We start from the raw sequence: 18,121 nt of genomic DNA on the forward strand, positions 1-18,121 counted from the left end.
TTGTTGTTTTTGTGGGATATTTAGGGGTTTTTTACTGATTCATGAACAGTGAAAAATGAGATGTTCTATTTTGGAAACTGTGGTTAACTTAATGTGAGCCAGAGAAGTATTTAATGATAGATTAACTGAATTTTGATTGGTTGTCTGCTTCAAAACACACTCTTCACTGTTGTATAAATCAGGGGTTTGCAGACTGTGAGATAGTGTTTCCAGGTGGCCCAGCTTCCTCTGGTCCCTGGCTGAGTTCAGCGCAACCTGGGAATATGGATGGCAGCGGGCTTACTTAGCCTCTCTCTCCTTCACCTGGTCTCCAGCTTTGCCTTTTGTGGCTCTTGATTAACAGATATTGGGCTCTGATTTATTTTTATCTTTGAGGGGTGCTCTTCTTTCTGAACCCCCCACTTTTCCTAATGCAGGGGTAGAGAAGGAAGAAGAAAAGAATTTAGAGAGAAGCATTATTTGAATGATTTTGACTGTCATTCTATTGGACTGAGATAATTAGATTGATAGCTAAAAAATGCATCTATAATACTGAACCCAAACATAAGCAATTCACTGTTGCTCAGATATTCTCTGCCTCCCCACTCCCCTGGATTTTATGGGGAACTCATCACCTCTTGTCTGTCTCTGCTCTCTTGTTCCTTATATAGTCTCTTTCCCTTTTCAGCCTCATTTTGCCCACTCAAGCTTTTGGTGGTCTGTTGCTCCCTCCCCTTTGGGACTTTGACTTGAGGCAAGGTGCTTAGCTGCTTTCCTTCCCTTGTGAGTTTTCTTTGCCCCCCGCCCCCTTCCTCTAGAAGGGTCTCTTCTGTCACCCTTGTTTGCCATATTGTTCCCTGGAGATGTCTGTTTCACCCCTTCCCCTTGTGCCATTATAGCAGTTCTGAAGGTTTCCTCAAACCTCATGCTTTAACTCCCAGTAGCTGGCCTCATTGGCTCAAGAGTTGAGGTACCTGCTCAGAAGGCAGAGTTTCCTTCCCCTCCCATTGCTGCAGGCTCATTGGGGAAGAGAGGTTCTAGTGAAGTTGGGACTCTCCTGCTGTGGGGGAAGTGAAATTGTGAAGGCATTTTAACAAAACTGTGAACCCTATGGTTACCCAGCACATTTCAAGCCTGAGTTAATGTGGTGGCGGAAGGACCTGTCTGTTTTTCACACACACGTTCTGACTTGATGGAACATTACTCTTCTACTTGGTCACTGCATTGGTTGCCCATTAAATTCATCATCACAACATTAACTTTAAAGATGATACAACAGTGTAGCTCTCTTTATGCTGCCTGACTGACCTGCTGCCTTCCTGTATGCATGGTTGCCCTCTGAGATCTCTTGCACTACTGGCTTCCTGACAGCTCCCAGCTTTATATCGAAGTATTTGAGATGCCATGCTTCCCAGCTGCTACTGCACCTCTTGAATTTGGAATTCATTGCCTGTGGAAGTTTGACATGGTCTGTTTAATTCTGTTTTTCAATCCAAACTCAAATTTCACTGGTTTCTTTTGCGTACTCTGATTGACTGAGCTTTGCTTGTTAGACCTTGGTCTGCCCTTGTGAAAGGTGCTATATAAGCACAATTTCTGTTACTGCTTAGCTGAAACCCATGAAGTCAAACTATTAGTTGACAAACTGTAAACATACTTTACTCACCATAACTCCATCAGACTATGAGAATCCTCTTAATGCCAAACTTATACTGTCAGTGGTACTCAAATCTTATGAAATGTTTGATCTCTGAGAATGTTGGTTTGGCTTGTGATGTACAAAGCATGATTCCTTTCCATTAAACTGAATTAGACAGAATTTTTCCAGCTAAACATTCTTTCAGTGTCTTTGTGACCTGCAGTCTCATTTTTCCATTGACCTTAATTCTGAGTTGCAAAAACTTCTGTTTATTTTGTTTTAATGAGTGTAAGTTATGTAAATGCTTCAGGAATCGTTTGCAATATGTACAAACTTTGGAAATGGCTAATTAGAGGGGAAGGATGGCCTTGGAAAGTAGCAACTTTGGTACTTCATCTAACAGGTGACAAGCCTTCAACCTTTTATGAATGCTTCTTATTCACAGTTGTCCTAGAAATATATAAACTTAAAATTTATTTTACTGTTATTAGGAAACTTAGTGCTGGTGAAAAATGTCAATATGACCAATAGTTCTGAAGTCTTTTATCCCCCTTTTGGAACTGATCCTGTCATGTGTTGAGCACTCTCAGCTCCTGTTGAAATCAGAAAAAGTTGAGGACACTTAGCACCTTTGAATAGTTGCTCAGCACCTGATCGTATAGGATCTCAAATTCCCAAAACTGGCATAGCCTGGGAAACAGCGTTGCAAACTTCCCCCACTAATGCATCTGGAGAGAATACCTCTGTGGGTGAAAGGGTAATTCTGTTTTGATATCTGCTTAATCTTTGACTTCTTTGCTGACTCCCCTGTTGGCAGTTGTGGTTTTGTGAAGTGGAAATTTGTCCACTAGGAAGCACGCTGAGAATTATTTAATTTTATATTTTTGCTATTTAATATAAACAGTATTCCTATTAATATAAAATAAAAATATTTTAAAATCTATTTCAGGTTGGCAGCTGACGGGTTTTCTCAGTAGAAAGGAACCATTAACTTATTATTGAATGTGACTGCCAGGTCTTCAAGCTTCATGGAATTAGATGGTCATTATGTTTTTAGGCCGATTGTAAAGGATAATAAAAACAGACTGTTGAGTGAAAAGTAGCAGGTTGTGCTGGCTAGCCTTTTAACTCTGGGGAGAATAGTGAAGGTTGTTTATGTGTAGAAAAATGTATTCTTGCTTTCCTAATGTTCAGGATTTGAGGCATATGGTTTCATTTTTTGAGGGGGTGGGGGAGTTCTAAGATTGAAAATGGTATTAAGTGTTTTGAGAGGGAGGAGCTTGGGTAAAATTGTGGTAGGCCTTTTGCTTTTTTTTTTTTTTGAGCATGTCATTTATTTGGGCTTTGGAGAGGTTGAGATTTAAAGTCACTAAACATTTAATTTAGTCATTTATTTTGTGAAAATACAATGAACAGGAAATACTAAAAATTGTTCAGCTAAGCTTTAAAGAACTATAAGTTGTAATACAGATACAGAAGTGATTTAGCCTAGGAGGTAAATCTATGTAATCCTGCCAGTCATGGGTTAATCTGTAATCAGACCAAGATTGTAAGGAGGTCTGTTTATTTTAATTAGTTAAGAATAATGAGTACACCATGAACTGAATATCTGTCTCACAATTTTTTTTCTTTTGAGAAAATATGGCATTCATGATGAAATAAAGAATGAAAATAACTGGCAACTATTTTTTTAAAAGGGCAGGCTGAAAATATGAAACTATAAAACTCTGCTTTTCACCTTGCTTTTGTGTATGCTAAGATTTGCTCATACATTTTGTTTTTCTCCCTGGGCAGTGGGTTGAAGGGAAACCTAATACATGAGTTTGGAGTAATAGGAAAGAGAGAGCACATTTAGTGGGTGAGAAAATTTTCCTTTGGGTACGGTATACACTCGAAAATATGTTTAGTGAAACTCTGTCCCTGTGGTGCTGCCTTATGAACAGCTGCTTGTTATGGTGGGACTGTGACATCACAATCAAATCCCCTCTTTGCCTTTCCTCCTCTTATTTTTTCTCCAGTTTACCAGTCACCTGATGACAAATTAACTGAGTCAGTGAGCTCTAAAACTCTGACTGAGATCATCTGTTAAAATGACAGACACTACAGAATCAGATCTCAACTGATTTTAAATTGTTCAAGGAGACCAATTGCCTGTGGTGTCATATCTGAGACAAAGCTCTCAATCCCCGCCTTCTGCCTATATAATCACAAATATCTAGGTGTATTATTGAGGGGGATTGTCTTTCTCAGAGACATCTGGTATAAGCCTTCAGAGAGGATTCTAGCCAGACTAAGATGGACCCATAGTATGCAAGCTAGGAAAACCCTATGGTCAGGCAGTCTGTAACAACAACAAAAACAGGTCTGAACAAGTGAAATTGTATTACTTTCTGCCTACCAGACAATCTGCTGATAGGGACGCAAAAATTCTGTGTGCATTGACAGTCCAGCCTGCCAGACCTGAGGTTGAGATTGAAAACTGGCCTGCTGCCTCAGTTTCCTTGTAAATGCCACTGAGCAGCAATTGCATTTCATTTTATACTTCAGGACAGTGCAGTAAGCCATATACATTCTCGCTTAAGTGGGGCACAATGGCTGAACAGAGCAAAAGGAGGGAATTTAGCGAAGTGCCAGGCAAATCTCTGTTTTTCTACTTTTTGATGTTAATTAAAAAACTATGGGGGGGCCTCGGGTCAGGCATAGCAGTAGTTCACCCAGGATTTTTAAATGCGGATCAGATCAGGAGCCTGCCCTAGAGCGAAGAGATGTACAACATCCATATAATATAGTTTTTTTACAAGCTTTATACAAATAATAATACATGGGGATGATGATGTTGGAGAAAACATTTTGAAATCCAAGTTGTCCTTGGACAAGTTGTCTCAGTCATTTTCCTGTCATTTTCTTTTCCTTCATTTGCCAATTAACAACAGTATTTCTTTTTAAAAACTCTTAGAGGATGTAAAAGAAGGCAATGTGTGATTTTTTTTTCCCCCCCCCTTACGGGTTTTAAAAAGAAATACCATTATTAATTGGAAAATCAAGCAAAAAAAGATGGAAAAATGACTTAGATTACTGAGGATTTCTACTCTCTTGTTTTAATCTCTAATATGTTTCAAACAACATGTACTGAAGAAGCCTTTGAAACCCATCTCTGTTTGACTTTACATATGTCTAATACTGTAACTATGTCTAATATGGGTTGCCGGTTATTCATTGTGGCTGTGAAAATAATGAAACCACAATCTAATAGTCTTTGGAGGGGGATATTGTTGTTATGTATTATTATTTAAAAACAACATGAGTTATTGGTCCTGGCATGCTTATTTGGGTTATTAACTGACTGTTTATTTTATATGTTATGTCAGCTGTGATGTTATTTTAGGAGATTAGTTAATAGTCTTTCTAAGATTTTGCCAAGATGAATGAGAATTAAAATGAAGGAGGAAAAGCAGAAGAAAACTGGCCATAATTTACCAAATCCTCACTGTCTAGTATAATTCATCTTTTGTGTCTGTCGTGAGGAGATTCTTGAAGAGAATGTTGGCCTGCTTGTATGTATGAGGGCTGTTAAATTGATCTGTACTTCAGCAATCAGTTGAATGTGTGATCAGCACTGAGAGAATTCTCTGTGATCTAGCTATAAAACATACTTCTGCGATGGTTGTTTCTTATAACTCTTACATATACATATTTTAATACTACAGTAGGAAGTAATTATCTGTTATAACAGTTATTAAGGGATGAGTTAAGACACTTTCTGCAGTAGGTCAAAATGTGTGGCGTTCAAGGTTTTTTCGTTTTTTGTTGTTGTTATTTTTTTAAGTGTTTGTTTCCAGTATTGGAAAATAATTCAATCATCCTGTTAATAAATATTGATAAAACAGCCAGAGGGATTCTATTCAAATTATTCTTAGAAAAAGTGCCTGTGAAATCCGGAAGTATTTTTAACATAATGCCTGAGCCATGAGAATTAACTTCAGCTTTGAATGTATGCTTTTCACAGCAGATGCAATCATTGATATCTACATATGTATATATTTAAAAATCTATCTTCCATCTTTCATTCTTAAAACATCTGTATATTTTCTGTTGAAATATAGTAGGCCGTGATTAAAAAGTGCAGAGTATCAAGGAAAACGGCACACTGCAGAAATACAACATGGCTCGTTTTGTTTAATTTCTGTAGCATTTTACTATTGTTAAGGCTTTTTGTTCACCAGGATTTCCATCAAGAATTTAGGTCCTGACTTTGTAAACACTTACATGCATCCGACGAAGTGGGCATTCACCCATGAAAGCTTATGCTCCAATACATCGGTTAGTCTTAAAGGTGCCACTGGACTCTCTGTTGCTTTAAACACTTAGGGACATTCTTAATTTTATCAAACTCATATATTTGCAGGATCGGGGCATTAGTAAATGCAGAGGGAGGCAGAAAGTCATCTCTTTCAGTCTGAACCCCGAAAGTTTGGAGAATGTGGGAAAGTAAAAACTGGGGGGCAGCTCTTTAGCTGGTGTAAATTGGCATAGTTCCATTGACTTTTCTTTAGTGCAGTGACACCAATTTACACAACATGACATTCTGGCCCTGTCTGTTTTGGTAGTTACCATTTTGGTGTGTAAGGGAAGGAGATGTTAAGGGAAGAAAATGTGTAGAAAACTTAAAGCTCTTAGGGGTAGGGACTGTCTTTTTATTCTGTGTTTGGACAGCACCTACTACAATGGGGTCCTGGTCCATGAATGAGTCTCCTAGGTGTTACAATAATACAAATAACAATTATTAAAGAGTGGTGCGGTCTCTACACTGGGGAGCTTCTAGAGAAACCTTGTTTGTGAATCAGGATCTGTGATGATGTTGGCATAGGTTATGGAAATAGAAAACACTGTGAATTTATAGATTCTAAAACCTGGTTGCTCTTATTTTGAGAGGCGCAATTATTTCTTTGTATTGTACAGCTAGATTTAAAATAAAAAAATGTTCCAACTCAAAGCACTTTTCCGTATCAGATTCTGATCATTTATCTCTTTTGAAGTCACTCCAGGTTTATACAGGGTAACTAATAGCAGAATTTTGTGCCTTGACTTTTCGCCTTTAATCCCAGTGATGGAGATTATAGGAAACAAGTGAAATGTTTGTATTTAATGCTTACTGAGTATATCTGTATATACATCTCAAACATGCAGACTACTCTGACATGATTCTCAACTTGATGCTGATTTAAAAAACAAAACATCTTAGACTCCAATTAAAATTAATGGAAAAGGTTTTATTTATGCGAGTAAAAAACAGTTATAAGCTCTAAATTGCCGTAAAATGAGAATTACACAGCATTCCAATAACTCAATATAACATCCACAGTTGATGCACAGTTAACTTAAGCATTTTCAAGGACCTTTGGAACCTGTAATGGTGTTTTTTCACATTTTACACTTTCTTGGTAACCCTGTTAAAACAAAACTAAGGTACTGGTTCACTCCATGATCATATAGCATGCCATTGGGGCAACCCAGTTTCTCAACAGCCATCCTCAAAGTTGGTGAGTTCAAAGTTTGATCATTCCATTAAAATGTAGCTATTTTGTGAGCAAATCCTGAGGTCTTTATTCATTTTTTTACTTATCCATTACTCAGGTAAAAGTCAATGGGAGCTTGACTGAATAAGGACCTCCAAATTTGACTGTCGGTGTGTTAAGTATTTGAAACAGAAAATATTATTTTTAGGGTGAGTCAAAATTTTGAGCCAGTGAACCTTGAGGGGAGTCCCTTTCTAAACAAACTTCTAGACTTTTGTGATCTTTTCACTGCATTAAAGGTTGCTTCCCAGAACTCTGTAATTTGAGACTCTTATATAGAGAAAAATTACTTAGCTCATTAGTTCGAGTCAGAATAATTACTTGAAGGTTTAACAGGTGTAACCATCAAAACCTTGCTTAGCGGCCAAAGTTCTACCTCATGGCTCACTGAGTTCAACAGTCTTTGAGTTAAATGGAAAACAGAAAGTTAACATGGAGGCTGTGATACGAACGCAATAAAACCCGCATGAAATTCAAAAGTAAGGCTGATTAGTAAGGTTGAATTTTCTGTTACAAATATTACTTTTGTAAGAAAAGTATGTAATGTGGTATGGAGAAGGATAGTTAGTTTTTCCTTCACAGAATGGTAGAAAACTAATTAGAAGACTTGTAATATTGAGTCTGAGCACAAAAAATCAGACGGTATCCATGACCCTTTCCTCTCATAAGAGAGTTGTGTATACTTGATAGAATGTTATGTTGTGGGTTTTGTTTCCTCCCCCAAATCCCTTGTAGGGTAGTTACTGCACATGCGGTAGGATGGAGGAGCTAAAGTGAAGATATGAACCTGGCATTTTGTTATGAAGGGGGTGAGATGCATGATGAGCGGGATAACTGGTATGAGGGCGTTTGGTAGCAGTGAGCCACTTGCTTGGGATCTTTGAGTCTTACCTAGAAAGTAAGCTCCAACATGGCTGATGAATGTATTTATCTTGAAGGGTCACAGTCACAGAGAGAGGCATCCCCTGAGATAGCCAGGTTCCAGCCTATTAAAGGCCTAGAAGATCTGAAAGGTGGTGATTTCTCCAGCAAAAGAAAGGAGAAGGGACAAGTCTGCAGTTTGGTCTTCCGATTTGGGAACAAATTCAGCTCTGTTGTAAGCAATAAATGGGAGTTGTGCCTGTATCTATTTGGCTCTGTCTCTACTGCAACAAGAAGCAGCATGGAGAAGTAAGTCATCTAAAAATAATTAAACAGCCTCCAGCCTCATAAGGTAATATCATGAGTCGTTTCTGCCATGAAAAAAAGGCTTCAATGACCTAGCCCTATCACTTTCTTTCTCTTCCCCACAGGAAGTTGGCATGGATTGCTGTTGGTTTTATTGGCCCATCCTCTGACTGATCAGACTTGGAACTCTTCGGTCCCTCTGGTATTCTCCAGATCATAATGGACAGTTGAGTTAGACTCCGGCTATGGCAAAGTGAGTTAATCAGATATTGAATCAGCTAAAAGAACAGGCTCCTTTTTGTACGAATTTCTTCTCTAAAATGGAAGAGCAGTCTAGTTAATATTTAGTTCCAGGGACAATTCCAGGGCTACCTCCACCTTTTGGTACCTACATTTATTTCTCTACCTTCCAAAACCATTTTTAATCCTCGGTTTTGCATTATGGGATGCATCTTCGAGTGCAATATGCCAAGAGACGTGTATGATGGAGTACAGATAGTAGGCTCTTCAAGCTAAAGAACTTAATTAAAAAGTTCAGAAGTTGATACTGAACTAGTGGTAACATTTTGCATGGCCCTAAAGAAGATCTGAGTTTGATTTCAGGTCTGAATTTCCCTTTCGGAAGGTGTTCTGCAAGAGCAGTACATTCAGGCATCATTCACACTAGAAAGGGTTGATGATATAGCAATACTGGCAAGCCCTCCTAGTGGAAACGCATCTTATACCTGCAAAATTGTTCTTTTGCTGGCATAACTGATACCAGGTCCTGGAACAAAGTAAGCTTTGCTGGAAAACAGACTTTTTTGCCAGGATAACTGCATCTACACTGGAGCTTTTGCCATCCCCGCTTTGTCAGTTTGGGGTGTCTGTTATTTTGTTCACACTCAAATCACTATAGTTACGCTGGCAAAACTTTTAAGTGTAGACCAGGCTTCAGTCTGCATTTTCATTATGTTAACAGCAACTTCTGGCTAAGTGGGCAGCATTAATGGGCTCCAGTGGGGGTTTAAAGAAGGTGTGGAGAAAATCTTTGGGACTCTAAGGGATGAAGAGGCCCACCTCAAATAAATGGGGGGAAATACCCTTCTCCTCTATGTATGATACCTAGTAGCTTGAAATTAAATGAGGATTCAGATCCTGACAGTAGCATGATATACTTTTCCTTGTTCAGGAGGCTGTTGATAAGCTAGCTGACAAGTGGGGAAAAGTCAGGCTGGTACTTTGCATGGCCACAAATATTTTAAATCTGTGTAATTTCAGCATCAAAAACTCATAAGGTCAACAGAGCAGTGTCACGGCCATGGGGAAAAAGACTATAATCCTGGTAGAGAGGATTCAGCCACCCAGGGAATCTCTTAAAGAGTAACAGATGCCTTGTGGAAAAACCCTGATAATTACCCTTCAGAATAATTCTTCCTGTGTAACATGTCTTCTGGGATTTTTTTCTTCCCTCAGTAGGGATCTTAAACAAAAAAAACCAGGATCTTTGTTTTAAACATTCATCTGCTCCTACTGCTGTTTCCCCACATGAAGTCAGAATCCTTTGTTTGTGACGACATAATTACTTACAACGAAGTCAACTGTGATCGCACAGAAGTTTATGACTTCATGTGGCGATAAATAGCAGGAGCAGATCAATTCTTAAATATCCTCTTTTAATGCAAGTATTCCTATCTGTAAAGGAAATAAGAGAAATACATAATTTTTGTTGAGACCATTCTTATGTATCATAAGATTTCAGAGTCTTTATTTGAAAAATGGACATAGCTCTAAAAGGGTGTCTGGAACAATAGAGGTTGGTTAGCAGCGGGACAGCCATGCAAAATGTGGTGTGCTCAGCCTTTAAGAGGGCTATATTGAAATGGATTTGAGAGCTAAAGGAATCCCCCTTTTCTGTTTGCCTTTGTGTGATTATTTTCAGCCCATAAACTGTCAGCTAAGTTCCTGATGGATATCAACTTTGGCCCATAACAAAGCAGCTGTTTCAGCAGGAAAAGATGTGTTATGATATTGTAAACTTAGAAGACAAGGTTTCTAACATAAGCATTTATGAGCTTGTGTGACCTCTTGTTCCATGAAGACACTGGGATTTTTTTAAAGCTCCAAATTTATCCTAGCATAACAAAAACAGTTAGAATTGTTTAGTGCCTTCCTCACATATAAAATAATTTCAGAGACAGCAATCCTTTTGTTAAAGTACTCTCAGCTTCCAGAGTCTAAGGAAAAGAGAGATGCTTTTCATTTTTGTCCCTCATCCGACGCAATGCAGTCTGCTAAAAGCTTTCTATGGCTCATAAGCCTGTCATTTGCCTAAAGGGGCACACAGGTGATATTTTTACTAAAGTGGAAATTATCAGACTGTGGGGGTATTTAACTGAATTCAGCCCTTTTTGAGTCTGTATATTTCCTAGAATCTTATGACTTAATAATTTGTCTGATAGAAATACACTACCTGCATGAAATCAGTTAACAGTCAATTAACTTCACACCTGAAGAATGGAAGTTGAGAGTGAGGAAGAAGAGGTAAATGTGTTCTGTCACTTATCTTTTAGACTCCAAAAATCTGGTGGACTTTTCCCCCCCTGGTTTGTAGGTTCACAGGGTCTCAGTATCTCTGTTGAGAATCTCTGTTCATATTTCAGAATGGAATCAGAATGATTATTCAGGAGGCTCAGCAGTGGAAGTTATTTACCTCTGTCAGTGTGAGGCAGGTTTTATCTCTATATCTCCATCTATCCTTCTCAAAAATATCTGCACTTTGTAGGGAAGGAGCATTGTTCCCAGTGTCCAGCTGTGCCTTTCCAGCTAGAATTTGAGTCCATCCTTAGAGCCTTACTATGTCCTTTTCTTTAAGGAGTAGGGAATGTTTGGAATAACTGTGGGTTTGGGATTTTTTGACTCGGTTTAATATTGATTTGGAATTGAATGAAAAGCACCTGGAATTCCAGTACCTACCCGCATCCCCTTCACTTTTAGCTTCTTTCATCCTGGTTTGTATGAGTGGCTAAATTCTACAGAGGCCATATTACTAACCTGAAATTCTCAGGTGGAAGTCAAATTAAATAGGATTTATTATTTTTTTTACACTTCCACACTTTTTTTCCCCATTTTGCATTGGCCACCTTTATTTGAAAATTCTAAGATACCAGCTTTCAACCCAGAGCAAATTTTTACAGCACAATATGAACTCCCAGAAATTGTTTAACACTAACATGGTTATAATGAACTCCTCTGAGTTAATGAAACAGAGCTCATTGTGGAAATTGGCATTAAGGTTGAGTTTTAGTCCATCACTCTTGTGTTTATGGTTTCAGACTTAAGCTGACTCTTGAAAGCAGAAAGATGTGCATTAGGCCCCAAGGTTTGCTAAAGAGTTTTGTACATTGAAATTCAGAGGTAAGATAACACTTGCGTGAGTTTGTTGCAACTCAGAAAGAATAAATAGAGAGCACTACTCATCTTGAGAGCCTCTTTGTGTGTGTTATTAGCAAAGTATGTTTCAGAATGGCATAAGCTCAGCAAGTACTAGGGGTTTGAGTTTTATTTACCAGACTTTTTTGGTGTTTTTCTACTCTGAGTCACAGCAGCTATTTAATTCTCTGGTCTGATTGCCCTTCCCCTTTCAAAGATGCAATATATTCACAATCTTCTGATGCTTTTGCTAATGTGTTTTTTCTTTTCTTTTTCTTTTTTATTTCTTTGGCAGTTGTATTAATTTGCCTCCAGGCCATTTACTTAATAATTTGTCGTCTTGAATAGAGATAATCCAGCAACTTTCGAACATAGAGCAGACAGCTTTTGAGAAAATATGCTTTAGATACAGACTAAAAAATTGCTAGGACTGTTACTACTTGTTAGAGATGGGATTTGAAAGCTTAAGAATAGCAAGTAAGAGTCTAACTGGGAGAATGGATTTCTGTGCCAAGTGACTACTCCATGGATAGAGAGAAAAGCTGAAAAAAGTGCTTGGTTTTTAACTGAGCAGCCACGTACTATGGGCGCGGAGTCAGCAGATGATTCTGGTGGACAGTACGACAGTAATTTCAGAAAGATGGATCATAGAATCTGAACAGAGAGAAGTAAGGTAGTGCTAGCACTAGTTTGTCCGTTGGTATGTATAGCACTTCCTTCTCCTGAATGGAATGTTAGATTTACTTAACTGTTTATTAGTTTGTAATAGTCTCACTCTCTAGTGGCTTGAGAACAAAATAGAGGCTATAAATTCTACTGTAGTTGACTGCTGGGAGGGACTTTCCTTTAGAGATTTGTGACTTTTTGGAGCAGAAGGTTATGAGTTCTTTCCCCTTCTTCCATTTATGCAGCTAGCTGATGACCTTGTCTCTATCCATGTGGCCAGAGATTGTTACGGAGGAAGGGAGTGTGTTGCTCCTTACTTTGGTTGATTTAGACAATCATCTATCTCATTTCTGTCCCCTGTACCTGACTCTGAACCAGGTAGATGGCTTTTTTTTTCTTCTTTTTTTTTTAAGCTACTTGTCCAGAAGAACAGGTCAGACAAATGTCAGGATACTGAGGATTGCAGAAATGAGAACACACCTAATAATAATCCTGTGGTGTATTCTTGTTCATGCAGTTAAATTACACTTGGACATTAGGGGATGCAAGCAAGTTTAAGGCTGGAGGAGAAAAAAATGAAGCAGAATTGTAGTGCCCAAACTATAGTACTAAAAATAAATATAAATTAGTGCAATAGAAAGGGCTAATTTGCTATAAATACCAACAAGTGAACTGCATGCATGAACACACGCAAATGCCTTAAGCAAAATAATTCACTAAAGAACACAGTCTAGATCAATTTCACTTGTAAAATGACTAACAGAAACACCATCTCAGAGAGACTGGTGTTTTTAGGAAACACACTCCTGCAGCATTTTCCTATGAATAATTAAATAAAACCAAGCAGTCCGGTCAGCAGAGTTAAAACAATAAGAATATATTGGCTCACTTTCCTTCAAGAAAAGAAATATGTTACTCTATTGCATTTTACAGGAGGCTATCACAAAACTCATCCTTCCTGCTCTGTTTCATTTCCTTTGCAGCAGTGAACAAACAGAATGGGTATGCTTCTCAGTTTGCCAATTACCATTTTAACTGTGAGATGTTTGATACCTACATGCCCAGTTTTGACGGAATGATAGATTCAGAAGTTCAGTATCCATGTACAATCATAGACTCTCGGCCATTGTATGTGATCCTTGCAAAAGGATTGGTTAAACAATCAGCAGTTGAACAAAGTTTGTGAGCAATTGCACACAATTTTAGACATGTTTCTCTCTTTTCTCGCTATTGTCAGCTCCAGTTTGAGAACTTCTGAATGTATGCAGCAGAGAGAAAATTCTGCTGTAAGACTAAGGCTGTATGTTTGAAAAGTAGGCTCCTGTATCAAAATAAAGGGACAAATTAAAAAAATTTCCATCAAAATTTTAAAATTAGCTGGCCTAATTAGACTCAAATTGAGCCTTGTTTTTCTATTGTTGGTAGGATTCAAGGATGTTTCCCCTCCCTCCATTATTAATAAAAAAAAAAAAAGTTAGTATTATTGTAATTCCAGCTCATAGTAGACAGGTGTCTGCAACAGCAAAGCTGCCACTGTTCTTTTTTCCTCTTGCCAGTTTCAGTAGGTGGACTAAATCAATGAAAGGGCCATTGAAGGCGAACTTTCCACCCACCATTAAAGATGGTCTCCAGGTTGTGGATGAGGGACTTTGCTAGGTTGGTATGGAGGAACCTTGCTGCTCCCTGTGCTGTACCTTTCCCATGAATAAATGGAGAACTTTCCGTTTCCAGGGCTATCAGTTTCTGAATGTTTCTCTCACACACATGATTAGTTAAAAAAAAAAAAAAAAAAAAATGTCCATTGCAAAATCTCTATAGATTTTTTCAGTCTGTTTCCAAATATGTGACACAAACAGGAAAGGTACAGTACAAAGGATAATAATATATCCACATGTTCATTTATAAACACTTCTTACATCTAGTTGCTGAAAAATACTTCTCAGATAGTCAGTAAACATTGTTACAGCAAAACATGGCTAAATGGCTTCATGTTTTTGTATGCTTTAGTGTTACCAGTTAAAGAAACTTTGTTCATTTCCTGCCCTAAATGATCACAAAACGTTGCTGTCATGCTTTACCCAGAGGTGGGTGTATTTCAGTGGTGGGTGAAGTTTGTTTTGTCCTTTTAAAAATGCATGAGCAATATCCTGCTCACTCTACATGAACTGTCCAGGCTAGTAAGCGTTATGGACTGGACAGTAAAGGTGAGATCCTTCCCCCTACTCTAGCCCTTTACAGTGGAGTGGTGTGGTAGGAGTCCCTTGGTGCAGGCACTGTGGAAGACAGCTATCAGGCAGCCTCACAAAGAACGTCTCTCAAGCTCCAGCGTGGAGGGTGGAGTGTTGGGGGTAGCGGGGTATGTTGGGGCTGAGACACTACACTCAGTGCTACAGCACTGGGGAGGTAGGGAAGCCCAGGGAGGCTTCTGTAACTTAGACGGGACCCCAGGGTTGTCTAAATTACAAGCTTAGAGTGCTTTCCAACCCCTGGAACAGCTCAGGGTTAGTATAGAGCAGGGGTGGGAAAACTACGGCCCAGGGGCCACATCCGGCCCTTCAGACATTTTAATCCAGCCCTCGAGCTCCTGCTGGGAAGCAGGGTCCGGGGCTTGCCCTGCTCCAGCTCTCCAACTGGGGAGTGGGGTCGGGGGTTTGCCCCACTCCGCGCGTACTGTGGCTCTGCGCGGCTCCCGGACACAGTGGCATGTCCCCCCCCGGCTTCTACGCATAGGGGCAGCCAAGGTGCTCCGCATGCTGCCTCCTCCTAAGCGCCACCCCCGCAGCTCCCATTGGCCGGGAACTACGGCCAATGGGAGCTGCAGGGGCGGGACAGGGCAGTGTGCAGAGCCTTCTGGCTGCGCCTCCGTGTAGGAGCTGGAGGGGGGACATGCCACTGCTTCTGGGAGCTGCTTGAGGTAAGCGATGCCCGGAGACTGCACCCCTGACCCCCTCCCGTGCCCACACCCTCACCTGCAGCCCTGATCCCCCTCCTGCCCTCTGAACCCCTTGGTCCCAGCCTGGAGCACCCTCCTGCACCCCAAACCCTTCCCCAACCCCACCCCAGAGCCCGCACCCCGAGCTGGAGCTTTCCCCCTCCCCCCCCGCATCCCAACCCCCTGCCCCACTCCAGAGCCCCCTCCTGCACACTGAACTCCTCATTTCTGGCCCCACCACAGAGCCTGCACCCGGAGCCCTCACCCCCTCCCGCACCCCAACCCCAATTTTGTGAGCATTCATGGCCCGCCATACAATTCTATACCCAGATGTCGCCCTCGGGCCAAAAAGTTTGCCCACCCCTGGTATAGAGCAACTACAAAAGTGGCTTAAAGCCACCTTAGCCCCTGTTTCCCCGGGACTGTGGGTTTTATTCTACGCTTCTTAGTGATGCAGCACAGAATCTCACCCCAAGTAAATTACAGGGTTAGGAGGACCCATGTAAGTAAGGAAAGTGGATTTGGCACCATTTTTAAACACTATGGGATCCTTGTAGATTATAGTTGCTCAAGCAACAGTTCATTGAACCCTTGCTGGTGGTCCACCAGAGAGCTGGCTGGTTGCATGGTGTTGGCTCTTTCTTTCTTTCTTTCCATCTGTTTAATGTATTTTTAGCTGTATTTTAATGCAGTTTAGCACTTCCCCATGTATCATATCTCCATCCAGAGCAACCACTGCTTTTCAGCTATTCATGAGGTGGGAAAATAGCCCAAGCAGTCAGCAATTGGCAGAGGAGGTGTGTCTGTGAGATAATCTTTGTTAAAATGAGATCCACAGCATGGAAAAGTTTGAGATGTCCCATGCTAGATAAAAGGTGCCCGTAAAGGTAAGTTACTGTAATTTCAACAAAAAAGAGATAACCACTTAGAACAAAAAGCAAGTTAAGAAAACATGCTAGGATGTTAACTTTCCAGTATTAAACCCTGCCGTTATTCAGTTTATACTAGACCTACTTATTCAACCATATGAACTAATGTTTGATATGCATCCGAAGAAGTGGGCTGTAGCCCACGAAAGCTTATGCTCTAATAAATTTGTTAGTCTCTAAGGTGCCACAAGTACTCCTGTTCTTTTTGCGGATACAGACTAACACGGCTGCTACTCTGAAACCTGTTTGATAGTTGTGACATTTTAAATTACTTCAGCTCTCTACAGGCTTTGCAATAAGATTAATTATTTTTCCCTGGAACTATTTTCAGCTTCCAGTTTTCTTCTCTTTTTTGTGTTCCTTTAGCTCTTGCTCTTTCTTTTTCCCCATTACTTTGGTCCGTGTTGACTTCATCCTCTCCTCTGAAAAAGGAAGTAGCTGGCAGTTGTTTGTATAGTTGCATAAAAACAGAGACAGGCCGACCTCTGTCTTCAGTTGTGTGCATACAGCTCTTGCTAACTTCATTAATGAGAGTTACCTGCATGTGTCTGTGGGCAGAATAGGAGCCACAGACATTGGTGGGTTCCTTCATTACACTCGTTGCTGAGAAACTCGTACTTTGAGAACTCAGAGCTCAGGAGGAGCATGGCTAACATGAGTCACTAATCCATGATCTGCTCTGAAGAAGGGATTCAGCTGCTTCGAGGAAGCAGTTGAAGCTCAGGTTGTAGTATCTGGCAAGGCGACGTTGCTTTTGGAGATGGGGAGGGCATGTTTAGTGAGCAATGCAGACTATTCCGACACCCCAGCTGGCTATGCACACTGCTCTTTCTGCTTTTCAGTTTTGACATGAAAACCAATGTGGTGGAAGAGGGAAAGATTTCATCTGGTGACAGATGCCGAAGGAGGAGTAAACCTGAAAGATAATGTATGTTTAAGTAGTTTTGAGTAAATAAAAACTGTTCCTTTGTTGTCATTTCCAGAGTACTTCTATGTAATTGGGGTATGCTCCTAGGCCTGCACGCGCAAGAACATGTGCGGTATAAGGAGAAAGAGGTGGGAATATTACATGCAAAATTGAGGATATCTGTGTGCCATGAATAATTGAATCTAGCTCTCCAAATGCCTATTTTGCTAAGTGACCAAGATTTTAAAAGAATAAAATTCTTTTAATAGCAGGAAATCTTACTAGTCCACATAGGAGAAATAAAAGGAACTGATAAAGGCCTTGTAATTTGAACACTGACAGCATATTTTTATTGTTAAACCTGTAGAATGATGCTGTATCTTATTTGTGGCTGTTTTGTTTTGTTTTTGTTTAAAATGAACAACCTACTGGGATTTCTTGCTTTCTTGGAAAATTGAAGTAGTTTTTAAGCCTTTTAAGAATACTGTCTTTTTGAAGCTGGTGAAGCATTTCACTGCTGTTTATAAGAAGAAATTCTAGATACGGTTGTAGGGGCAGTTCTGGGTACCTTTTGTGAGACTTAAGGGTTAAATTCCCAACACTGTCGCATATGGCAGTGAGCAGAATTGCAGATGTTGATGATGCAACATAATTAGTATTCTTTTATGTAAATGAAGGTTGTCAATGTTAGCTGGAATCACCACTTAGTCTCACCAAGACTAGATAGGATTATTCCCCAATTTTCAGACAAGATTTGAGAGGGAACAGAGGGAAGGAAAGAAAGACAGAAAGAGAAATAAATGGTGGTGGTGGGGAACAGTTTGATCTTGTTATAAGTAGACCATTTCCATTCTTTGTTTTTCACTTTATTTCTGAAAGTGCCTTACCAGTTATTTGGCATGTGTGAATGAACTA

The sequence above is a fragment of the Terrapene carolina genome, unplaced genomic scaffold (genome assembly GCF_002925995.2).
Source record: "Terrapene carolina triunguis isolate 2854851 unplaced genomic scaffold, T_m_triunguis-2.0 Scaffold199, whole genome shotgun sequence".
NCBI classification, from domain to species: domain Eukaryota; kingdom Metazoa; phylum Chordata; order Testudines; family Emydidae; genus Terrapene; species Terrapene triunguis.